This window comes from Phalaenopsis equestris, unplaced genomic scaffold (genome assembly GCF_001263595.1).
Source record: "Phalaenopsis equestris unplaced genomic scaffold, ASM126359v1 Scaffold234349, whole genome shotgun sequence".
Classification (NCBI taxonomy): domain Eukaryota; kingdom Viridiplantae; phylum Streptophyta; class Magnoliopsida; order Asparagales; family Orchidaceae; genus Phalaenopsis; species Phalaenopsis equestris.
In genome coordinates this window covers 232475-245864 of record NW_018252268.1, presented here as the reverse complement: position 1 = coordinate 245864, position 13390 = coordinate 232475, and positions in this window count along the sequence as shown.

The following is a 13390-nucleotide window of genomic DNA, read 5'->3' as shown; positions in this document are numbered from 1 at the left end:
GTGCATTGCATAGTCCAAAAGGCATTCTACAAAAACAAATGTTTTTGTATGGGCTTGTAAATGTTGTATTCTCTTTATCCTTTGGAGCAATTGAAATTTGGTGATATTCGGTATATCCATCTAAAAAGAGAAAATATTTGTTCACATCCAATCTATCCTACGTTTGGTCTAGAAATTGTAAAGAAAAGTGATCTTTTCTAGTGACCATATTTAGTTTTCTATAATCAATGAAATTTTGCCAACCAGTTACTTGTCTTATTGGTATTAATTCATTTTTCTCATTTTCTTCAACAGTCAATCCTCCTTTCTTCAGAACATAGTGAATTGGGCTTACCCAAGCACTATATGAAAAAGGATATATAATTCCAACATCTAATTTTAATAACTTCTTTAATTATTGGGTTTAATTTTTTCTAAGGATCATTTTAGGTTCTTATTGTTCATCTAATAAAATTCTATGCACACAAATTAAAAGACTAATTTCTTTAATATCCGTTAAAGTTCATCCAAAAGCCTTTTTATACTTGTTCAACATTACTATCAACTTTTGTTCTTGAATTTCAGTTAACTCACAAGATATAATAATAGGAAATGTAGATGACTCTCCTAAAAATACATACTTGAAATGGGCAGGTACTATCTTTAATTCAAGTTCAAGTTGTTTAATACTTTAAGGAATAAGATTTTTACTATTGTTTTACAACAAGTCTAACGTTTCAAATTTACCCTCAGTATAATCCAAATCCTCCTTTTATTTCATCTTCATTCTAAAAAATTTCTCCTTGCTTTAATTTATCTTCATACTCATTCTTAAATTGTTCATTATTCAAATAATCGACTACTTTCATCCTGAAACATTCATTATCTTTTTTTATTGCAGGATATTTCATAGCTTTTGCTATATTAAATTTTACTTCTTGATCATTAACTCTCTTTATTAATTTTACTTTTTGCACATCTATTATAGCTTTTCCTATTGCAAGAAATGCTCTCCCTAAAATAAAAGTAATCTCTTTATCGTCCTCCATATCCAATACAATAAAGTCTACAGGGAAAATAAATTTATCCATTTTTACTAGTACATCCTCTATAACTCCTTATGGATAAGTTATTGATCGATCAGCTAACTGAAGAGTTACAGTAGTAGGGAAAATTTCTCCCAAATCTAAATGTTTAAGGATCGATAAAGGCATAAGATTGATACTCGCTCCTAAATCACATAAAGCTTTTCCATAAACTTTTCACCAATTGCACAAGGTATAGTAAGACTACCAGGATCTTTTAATTTTTCAGGAAGATTTTTCTGAATAATAGCACTACACTCTTCACTGAATGCAATGGTCTCATGATCTGTGAACTTCCTTTTCTTATTTAGTACATCCTTTATAAATTTCACATAACTTGGCGTTTGTCCAAAGCTTTAACAAAAGGAATATTTATTGTTAATTTCTTAAGGATTTCCAAAATATTTGTAAATTGTTTATATTTATTTTTCTACTTTAGTCTTTGAGGAAATGAAGGTAATGGTTTCTCTAAAGGAACCCGTGTTTGTTCATTTTCATATTGATCATTTTCCATTTCTTCCTTCTCTTCATCAACTTCAATTTGTCTTTTGATCCTTGTTTCAACTTCTTTTCCACTTCGTAATTGAATAGTTTTAATTTGCTATTTATTTTAATTTTTTGGATTAACTTCCACAGTACTCGGAAGAATTCCAGAAGGTCTATTACTAAGGGCAGTAGCCCCTTCATTGTGTATTTGATTTCCCACATTCAACATCACTTCTTCCATCGTCAACTTCTTTTCCTTAACTTGTGGGTTAGGATTGGAGTTAAATCCTGGAAGAAAATAAGGTCAAAAAGTAAGATTTCCTTGATTGTTCAGATTTCCGGATGAATTCACTAGATTGTTATAATTATTCCAACTAAAATTAGGTTGATTTTTCCATCTAGGGTTAAAACAGTTAAAATAGGGATTATTATTTCGATTATTTATAGCGTTTAAAGTTAAATAAGATGGTTGAGTATCAATAATCTGTCCTAGTAAATTTTCCTTTAATACTTGGGGTATTTAATAATAGTTCACTCCTATTTGATCAATCGTTTTAGAAATAACAGCAATTTGAGATGCCAAAATACACATTGCCCAAAATACACATTGCATCATTGCATCAGAATCATGAATACTGCCTCCTCTCTTAGGATTTACCCTTTCAGAGGGTCATTGAAGATTATTAGTAGTCATTTCTTCAATTAAGAAATATGTTTCATCAAAAGGTTTTGACATTAATGATCCACCCGCAGCAGCATCTATAACAGATCTTAGTGATCCTAGTAATCCATTATAAAAGATTTGAATTATTAACCAATCTAGCAAAGCATGGTGTGGACATTTTCTAAGAAGATCTTTAAATCTTTCCTAAACTTCATATATTGATTCCCCTTTAAACTGACAAAAAGATGTAATATCATTTCTAAGCTTAGCAATTTTTTAGGGTAGAAAATATTTAGCCAAGAATTTTTGTGATAGTTCTCCCCAAGTTCTAATAGATCCATGTGCTAATGATTTTTACAATGCCTTGGCTTTATCTCTTAATAGAAATATGAAAAAGTCTAAGCCTAACAACATCATTAGACACTCCGTCATATTTAAATGTAGCACAAATCTCAAGAAAACTAGCAAGATGTAAGTTAGGATCTTCAGTAGGTGATCCTCCAAACTGATTATTTTATACAATTTGGATATAGTAGGTTTAAGCTCAAATAAATTAGCAGCAACATCAGGATTTTGAATAGTCAAGTGAAGTTCATCTACTATCGGATTTGCATAATATTTTAAAGGTCTTTGTCGATTCTCATTTATTGGATTTTCTAAGTTATTTTACATTTCTTTTAAATTTGTAAGTTCTCTTTGTTGTTTTCAAATTTTTTTCTAATTGTACATTCTCTCTGAATCCTAAGGTACAAAGCATTCAGATCCAATAATTCGCATAAACGAATTAAGTAAGCTAAGTAAAATTCTTTTTTTTTAAGAAAAACACTCTTAAGTAAGCCTTCAGATCCTCTCACTCTCTCTCCCTCTCAAAACACATTTTCATTTGCTATTAATAATATAAATCGGCTATTGCTTCATTATTGACATGCTATATGGCAATGATGCACATGGAGTTTAGCCAGAATCATTCATCCTGCTTCTGTTACCCATCATAAAGCTTACTTACCCCTTTATATATTCTCCAAGCTTTTATATAGATACTAGAATGGTGTCATTAAATTCTTGAATAGGGAAAATGGTCTAATTAAAGGACTAATTAAAATTTTCTAGCTCCCGTAAGCTGGTTCAAGCCCCTTTAATAGTCCTACTTTAATTAGATTTTTAATATGGTCAAGTTTTGTAGAACATATTTATAAGTTGTTATTTTTTTGGTTTGGTTTCTCATAGTTAATTTTATGTTTTCTAGAGGCATTTTCTCCTTATTTTGTCTATTGGAGAGATGTATTCTTAGATTTTTTTCAAGTAAATGTGTCTATAACCTGATTAAAAAGAGGTTGTGATCTCTCTTGGAAGTCCGAAGGCTTTCTATCTCCATGAACTCATTGACATTTATTTTTGATAGTAGAAACCTATTGTTATTTTGTTATCAACTCAATATCCATCCACCATGCACATGGAATTTCAATCAAAATCATTCTGAACAAAAGCGGTCAAGAAGCTGTTAAAGAATCTCATGACCACATATTAAAAGAGAAGCAGGAAGATAAATTCATTCCAATTGGATACAGGTAGAAGTCAGAAAAGACTCTTATTCAATATCAAGTGCACAATAGTAATATAGTCTTCCTTTTGTTACAACTAGAATTTCTACAATTTGTGGCAGCCGTGAAAAAGACTTTTGGAGGGTGAAGAAAGTATGAGCTGACAAGATTCATAATCAACTATTGATTCCTGTTAAATATTATAGTATTTGTATTTCTATTTTTTACCCTTCTTAAGGGTAGTTTAGTCTTTTTGCTTATTGTATATATATACTCTTATAATGAGGTGATTGAGGCAATGGAAACCCTTAATACTTTTTATTCTCTTCTCTTTCTCTTCCTCTTCTCTATTTTAATTGCAATTCTTAACATGGTATCAAAGAAAGTTTTGATCCATTCATAGTTTTTGCGGATCCAACTCTGCGGTGAGTTTGTTGGACAATTGCAGGGGGGCAGTGCCCCCCTGCTCGGGGTTCGGGGCGAAGTCCCGAAAAATTATTCAGGAATCTATTTGCAGTTTCTGGGTTATTTTGCAGTCTCCAGTGATAGATCCAATTTTTGTCGTCATTTGCAGTCTCTAGCAATATACCCTATTGCAGTTTTTTGGGTGACATATTGTTATTGGTAATTGATATTCCCGATCTTTGTTTTCTTTTTTTTTATTGATAATAGTAGCACTGGCTGGTAAAAAAGATAATTCTCTTCGGTCTATTAGTGTGCAATTAAATGGACAAAATTACTCATATTGGAGTTATATATTGAAGAAATTTTTTTAAATTCAAAAGAATGTGGGGTTATGTTTCTGGAACCTTTGTAAAGCTCATAGATGAAAAAGATGAAAAAGATGAAAAATATGAAGAAACGTTGGAAGTATGGGAAGCAAAAAATTTAAAAATAATCACTTAGATCAATAACTCAGTTTCATAAGCAATCGGTGTCCAATTAGCATGTTCAATTAGGGTGTCCAATTAGCAAAATATGAAACCGCCAAAGAAGTTTAGAATCATTTGAAAAGATTATATGTGCATTAAAATTTTGCAAAGCAATATCAATTAGAGATAGATATTCATGTTATTCAGCAAAATAACATGAACATCCAAGAATTTTATTTTGTCATGACTAATCTTTGGGATCAGTTATTTCTTACTGAATCTACAGAATTACGAGCTTTTACACCATATACTAATCGTAGAGAAGAACAACATTTGGTTCATTTTTTTATGGCTCTTCAACATGATTTTGAAGGGCTTCGTGGAACAATTTTACATCGCAATCCTCTTTCAACAATTGACTCAATGGTTAATGAGTTATTAGCTGAAGAGATTCGTCTCAAGTATCAATCTGAGAAAAGGGAATGTTGAGAAAGGGATCCTTTCCACTCCTAATCTGTCTATTTTTGCAGCTACTCATAATAAAAGCAAATCTCATGGAAATATTGGTTTTTGGTTTTGGTTTTGATGAATGTAGCTTTTGTAAGCAAAAGGGTCATTGAAAAGCTCAATATTCAAAGTTGTTGAACAAATCACAGCAGATACAATAACTCAATCAGTTGCACCCACGAAACTTCAAGACTCCATCAAATTTTGCAGCTGTTGTTCCTCCGACAGACTCTCTTAATGTTGGAAATGCATATTCTTCGGATTCTACAGTAGTCGTGTTTGCTAAGAAGTTTCAAAAGTTTCTTGCCACACAACCACATGTCATGTCTGCCTCATCAAATATCGGTTTGTCTTCCTCTAGCTCATCAGATATATCTTCTTTCATTTGGATTCTTAACTCTGGAGCCTCTCATCATGTCATCTGATTTTACATCATTTGTATCCTTACATCCTGCATCATCTCTATCAGTCATGACAGCTGATGGCACCCCTATGCCATTAGCGGGCACTGGGTCTGTATGTACACCACATTTATCCCTTTCAAATGTTTACTATATCCCCAGTCTTACTTTGAACCTTGTTTCTGTACGTCAATTGTGTGATTCTGGTTGCTCAGTTTTACTTTCTTCCACATATTGTTATGTGCAGAAACCGCAATCCAAGAGGCTGATTGGGACATGTAGGCAAGGGGGACTTTATATTCTAGATGTGTTAAGAGTTCCAAATGTTGCAGTTTCCAGTGTTCACCAGTCAACATTTAGTTTGAGTTCATCATCTTCTAAATTTTAATTATGACACTCTCATCTTGGACATCTCTTCTTCTCGTCTAAAATACTTAGTTTCTACAAGAGTTTTGGGCGAGTTAAAAACTCATGATATTTCTAGTTGTTGTGGTTGTAGACTTGTTAAATTTTCTACTTTACCTTTTCCTAAAAGTGTTTCACTTTCCGTTGCACCTTTTAACTTAGTTCATTCAGATCACCTGTTCATACCAAAGGTGGATCTAGATATTATGTCTCGTTCATTGATGACTATACTCGTTATTGTTGGATATATCTTATGAAAAATTGTTCTGAATTTTTTAGTGTTAATCAAATGTTTCGTACATTTGTCAAAACTCAACATAATGCTGTTATTAAGTGTTTTCGATGTGATCTAGGAGGCGAATATACCTCTACTAAATTATCTGAATTACTTGCCTCTGATGAGACTTTTCTTCAAACTTCTTGTACTGACACTCCTAACAAAATGAAGTTACAGAAAGGAAACATCGTCACATTGTTGAAACAGCTCGTTCCCTTCTTTTGTCTCGTTCCGTTCTAAGTAAATTTTGGTGGAAGTTAATCTTACTGCGGTCTATATTATTAACAGAATTTCATCTTCTGTTACTTCAAGTTTGTCTCCCTTTGAAAAACTATATTGTCGCGCTCCTGATTATTCCGCTTTAAGAGTTTTTTATTCTACTTGTTTTGTTCTTCCTCATGTACACCGTAATAAATTGTCTTCGCGTTCAACAATATGTGTATTTCTTGGTTATGGTAATGGTCAGAAAAGATATCGTTGTTATGATCCTGTCACTCAAAAACTTTTTGTCTCACGTCATGTTGTATTTCTTGAGCATATACCATTTTACTCCATTCATTTTTCTTCTCATAGTCTTACAAAGTCTGATCTCATCCCAATTGATCCTTTTCACACAGATACAGATATTGAAACTCATCATGTGATTCATCAACCAAATAATTTTGATATTGAGTTTTGCAAGGTTGACACTGGTAGTTCTATAGATCCCGATGCTCCCCCCATCCGTACTGCTCCCCAAGAACCTTATTTGATTGTGGATCCTCCTCTTCCTCGTTACCTCCTTGTGGATCCTCCTCTTCCTCGTTACCCTCAACGTGATCGTAAGTCTACTAAATTGTCAAATTTTGTTTACTCCACTTATTCTACATCTTTTGCTTCCTTTTTAACCTCCATTCACAATTTGTCTGAACCTTCTTCCTATCAAGAGGGTGTTCTTGATCCTCTTTGGCAAAAAACTATGGCAGAAGAACTTTCTGCTTTTCATAAGACAGATACTTGGGACCTTATCTCTCTTCCTCAGGGAAAACGTGCAATTGATTCTCATAGAGTGTATACGATCAAAACCAAGTCTGATGGGTCAGTTGAGCAATATAAAGCTCGTTTGGTTGTTAAGGGATTTTCTCAACAGTATGGTCTGGATTATGAAGAAACATTTGCTCCTATTTCCAAAATGACTACTATTCGTACTCTTATTGCAGTCGCATCTATTCATCAGTGGTATATCTCTCAAATAGATGTTAAAAATGCATTCTTAAATGGTGATCTTCAAGAGTAAGTTTACATGGTGCCTCCAACAGGTGTCTCTGATGATCATGGTGAAGTTTGTAAATTAAAGAAAGCTCTCTACGACCTTAAACAAGCTCCTCGAGCTTGGCTTGAAAAGTTCTCTATTGCGATTGCATCTCTTGGTTTTCATTCTAGCTCACATGACACTACCTTGTTATTCAAGAGTACCTCCCATGATCGTATCATACTCTCTTTATATGTTGATGACATGATTATTACTGGGGATGATGATCATAGGACTCCAGAGTTAAAATTACAATTAGCTCAACAATTTGAGACGAAAGATCTGGGTACTCTTCGATATTTTTTGGGGATTGAAGTGGCTCATTCTCCTAGAGGTTATCTTCTTTCCCAATCTAAGTATATTAGCATCATCCTTGAACCATCCTTGAACAAGCTCGTCTTGAACAAGCTCGTCTCTCTGATACTCGGACAACTGCTACTCCTCTTGAGCTTAATGTTCACTATACCTCTTCATGTGGTGTTCATTTGTCTGATCCCACTTTGTATCGTACACTTATTGGCAACTTAGTATATCTTACCATCAGTAGACCTGATATTGTTTATGCAGTACATGTTGTTAGTCAGTTTGTTGCCTCTCCTACTACAGTTCATTGGGTAGCCATTCTTCACAATCTTTGTTATCTTCGGGGCACTCAATTTCAGAGTCTTCTTTTTCCTGCATCTTCTTCTTTGGAACTATGTACCTACTCAGATACTGATTGGGGTGGTGATTCCACCAGTCGTAAGTCTACCACAAAATTTTGTATTTTTCTAGGAGATTCTCCCATTTCTTGAAAGAGTAAGAAGCAAGCAATTGTCTCTCGCTCTTCTACCGAAGCTGAGTAAAGTGTCATGGCATCCACCACTGCAGAAATTATTTGATTGCGTTGGTTACTTGCTGATATGGGTGACTCTTTCTCTAGCCCAACTCCTATGTACTGTGATAACAAGAGTGCTATACAAATTGCCCGCAACTCAGTCTTTCATGAGCGCACTAAGCATACTGAGATTGATTGTCATTTCACTCGCCATTACTTTCAACATGGCACCATCACCTTACCCTATATTTCTTCCTCCATACAACTTGCTGACGTATTTACGAAATCACATTCAACTCAACGCTTTTGCTTTTTGACTCACAAACTCTCGATGATTCCCCTTGATGAATTGTGAGTTTGAGGGGGGATGTTAGATATTATAGTATTTGTATTTCTATTATTTTACCCTACTTAAGGGTAGTTTGGTCTTTTTTGCTTATTGTATATATATACTCTTATAATGAGGTGCTTGAGGTAATGGAAGTCTCCTCTTTCTCTTCTTCTTCTCTATTTCAATTGCAATTCTTAGCAATTCCAACCGCTCAAACTCAGATAAGATGGATAACTAAAATACCTTTTTTCTTTTTTGAAATTGTATGTTACTCCATATATCAACATTGATTGTGCCAAATATAATATTGAATTGTACATTCAATGATACATAATGCGTTAAACAGGAATCTCTTTTTCTCTAACACCCCTACAAACATAGATACATCAATACTGAGAGATCAAAAGTTGAGAAGCCGTGCATAGTAATGGTAAGCAGCCTAAGAATCAAACTCAATAGAATAATAGCAGTGCTCATCAATCAGATAAATTCAGAAATATAAAAATATGATAAAGTAATCATGGCATGCCAATGATAATAGCATAAAAAAATCATATGTTGCAGCAGCTTTGCTTTCCACAACACCCCTAAATTGCTGTCCCTTTTAATGTAATGCTGAAGGCCTGTTGATAGAAGCATAATCTGCAATTTTGCACTTAACAACTCTGTTAAAGTACTCTCCCACGCAGAAATCCTCCTGCATAACCTTCTGAATTGATGCAAGTTATGAGGTATTCCGGTCCACAACCTTGTAAACTACTAAAATCAGCATATAGCTGCCCTGATGGTTGCTGAAATCAACAAACAGCTATGATTTCAGCATATTTCTAGATTCAGCAATCATTTTGTGATTTAGCTGAAAGCCTGCTTCCAATGAAATGTATCGTTCCTCGATCTAGGATTATTACTCGTATTATTCTTACAACACTCCTAGATGTGCTCTTTTACCAACTCATGAAGCTTAGATAAAGCATGGCATGCGTAGAATAAACAAGTTGGCAAGACAGGAACAACGGCATGTAATGCCCAACTGCTACACAGGTCAACCTAGACTTAATCAACATCTACATAATATGAAACATATTGCGATGATACCTCAGCATATTTATGATAAAACAGTTCACAAGCTTTTCAATTGATGATTAAACAGGCGCTTCCATATTTATTAAAACTTAAAAACCCACAAATCCTGCCGCACAAGCCTCTCAAATCCAATAAAAGCCAAGCCACTTATAAACCGTAAAATCCAAACAGCATGGTGTCCAGTTAAAAATAAACAAGTTTTTCAGCCTCCTTTAAATTTAGGAATTGAAAATAATGTCTTTTGAAACAGCTGGAAATCCTTCTATGATAACAAATAAGGCTCTACGTGAAATACATGCATGGAATTAGAGTTCATTTACCATTTTCTTGTCAAAATGACAATAATGTTTGGTCCTTTTCCGATGTTGATTTTTTTGGCTTTATACAAAGCCAAAAGCAAGGGGCAGCTGTTTGGGGGTAGCTAGTTGATCTCAAATGATGATAGAGACTCGTGAAGGTGGCAAAAGCTAAGGGATGTGGTACTGCCGTAGATTGAGATGCAGCGAACCCTCAAACTCTAGAGGGGTGACCAACTGCAAGTTCAAGAATAAAGGAATAAAGAGGGAGAGGGAGGGAGAGAAATTTTGGCAAGGATTCTGATTTCTCCTATTATAACTTGGAAATTTTACAGCTTCTAAACCACCTTTTCATAGAGCAATAGGATCATATCCATATTTATCCACATGCATAAAGTTAAGAATTCTGATTAAAAATTTCCTACATTACTTTAAAGTATTATTTTGAAGTCTGATTAGCCATCCCTCGAAAGAGGCTATCTATTACTATATTATCTCATTAAAATCAGGTTAACCCTTGAAATAAGGAGGAAAAATATGCGAAATAAATCTAGTTGTTTTTTAATTCACTCTAACTAATATTCACTTTCCTCTCTTTGGTCGCCACCCATATTTCGAATTTAAATTTACTATTTTGCAATTAAAAGCAAACTGATGCTTCATATACTTTTTTGAGAGCTTTGTAGATCTGGATCCCCACCTACAAAAAAGTTATTTTATTATTTCCCTTTACTAAACTTGTTTATTTCTTGTTGCATTAAAGGACTTCAAAGCAAACTTGGATAGATCATTCCTTATTTGATTGTACGGAAAATATAAACTATAGTTGAATAAGCATAGCATATTTTCAGTGAATGTAAGAACTAAATGTGATGGTGGAAGTACAATGATTACACTCATAATTCAATAAATTATTTATAAGTGAACAATCATGAAAAAAACAATCACTACTGGGGACATATATAATAATAAAAATATAATGATAGGAAACGTGATACCAGCTCATATTACAATAACCAACCAAAATGTACACCTATGAGACTATAGAAGATAAGAAAGTTCTAGCTGATCAAAACTATGATGGCTTTGCAGTAATTAATAGCAAGGCTATAATAAGTCGAAGTCAAAATCTGTAAGCAGCCTATCTTCTCATGGATGTGGGCTCCAAAAATTCTGACACCCCGATTCTCTGCTTTGGTTGTTAAGAAATTTTCAAAAGACAGATTGAATATTAGATAAAACATTGACAAAATATTTCTCACTCACATTTTGCAAGAACTTTTTAATCTGAGGATCAAGTTTTCTCATAAGTGCAAGCCACTATGATTAACCCCTCCTGATATCAGAAGAGCACTTTCGATTAAGGATAATCCTTTAACGTTGAATAATCAATATATAATTACAGCAAACATACATTTTAAATTGTAAAATCTCACTTAGAGCTTAAAGCAGATGGAGAAGGAAATGATGATGAGCACGATCAAGATCTCATGGTTTCATCGTGGTCTCCAATCTACATAATCAAAGTACCTAGTCTCCTCAACCTGATAGAAAAATCCTTGTCAGCAACCATGAGTCTAAGGGGAGAAATTTAGGCCAACCTTAGCTGACAAAAAGCTTTGTGACAATCAATTGCGCTCTTATAGTTCACAATATAAAGAGTAAAAAGTAATTGGGGAACAAACGGGTTATGATTGTGACCATAATATAATGGTGACATTTAATGTCAATTACCGGTCATAGAAGTTGAATCGTAACCGCCACTTTGTGGTGTCATTTGGCAAAATCACGCAGACAGCAGACTCAGACCACGAATTGACATGAAATTACGTTATATGTGAATATAGTAATATACTCAATATAACATTAACTTTTTTGTGAGCTGAAGTCAATCAAAATTTTGTCATCCTCGATAAACTATTATAGGGTAGTTAGAATTTGTTTTAATTTTTTAGGTTATTGATTTTAATTTCAGTATTTTCATTAGTCATTTTAAGAATTTGATTTAGAAATTGATTTGAGAATTGATCCCCCCGGTTAAAATTTTCAGTCAATATGACCATCATTGAGGATTTTAATTGCTTGATTTGAACCCCGTCGACTTTGCATCTTCTATTAACTCGGCAATCATTGGTGATTTAAACATTTAAAATTCTTATATTTGAACTTTGTTTGAGTCTGTTAGTTTAAATTTCTTAACATACAAATCATGTCGACTCCACTCCGAATAAAGAGGACCAGATTAGGTAATTTGAACTTGTAAATTTTTAACTTATGATTTGGATATTTAATTCAAAATTACCAGACTCTTAGCTACAAACTTTTTGATGAAGATGATGAAACAAACTGGGCGAGACTTACAACCATGTTATATAAACAATGCGACCTGATTGATTTTTTTCAAAATATTAATTATGTGAGTACTAATTTAACCTTAACCCGTGCAACATTCTTAAGCTATTCGTTAATACACTTGGTATATTAACGGCAGCCCATATAGGTTTTAAATTTAAAGTATTTGAGCTATTTTAACTAGAGCATTTGGCATCTTAAGGCAATTTATATGATTTAAAGCATGGATTAAATCAAATATTGCATTAAATGACATCTGTGAAATTACATAAATTTGCCTCATCTGAATATATATACATTGATACATTAAGATGTTAAATTTTCTTTTGAAATCTCTTTTTGTTAGCTTACAAGTTAGAATTGTGAATCCGCAAGCACAAATTCAAGTCAAACTCAACTTTTCAAATCAAAGCATTTTAATTTCAATTTAAGCTGTCACCTGAATAGTTCAATTTTAGATTAAGCTAAGCCTTCAAATATAATAAATTATATTTTTGAAAACACAAATTTTTAATATTTTGGTCAATTTTAATAAATTCAAATGTAACAACTTAAATATGAAAATCCAAAATTTTGGATTAATTTTAAACCTAGGCACTTTGTTTTAAAAAGCTCACTTTTAGATGAATTTTCAACCATTGAAACCTAAGTTTGAAAATTCTCATTGATTTTAATTTTAAATCCTAGGAGTTAATGTTCGAAGGACCAAAAATTTAAATTATATTTAATAAATCCTAAGAACCTAAATATCAAAGCCCCAAATTTATAGATATTATAAGATTCAAATGATCAACATTTTTAAATTATTTTATAATTCTTAAAATTCAAGGTTACAAGTTCTTAAAAAATCCAAATCACCGAAAAATTTTGCAACCTCCCAACGTCAATCCCATCTAGGGGGACCAGGAGAATGTTGGTTTTCTTATGTCTTAAAAAACTCGTTGATTAATGTTGTGAGACAATGTTATCAAGAAGCAAAAAATATGTATTTAACCCACGGTCT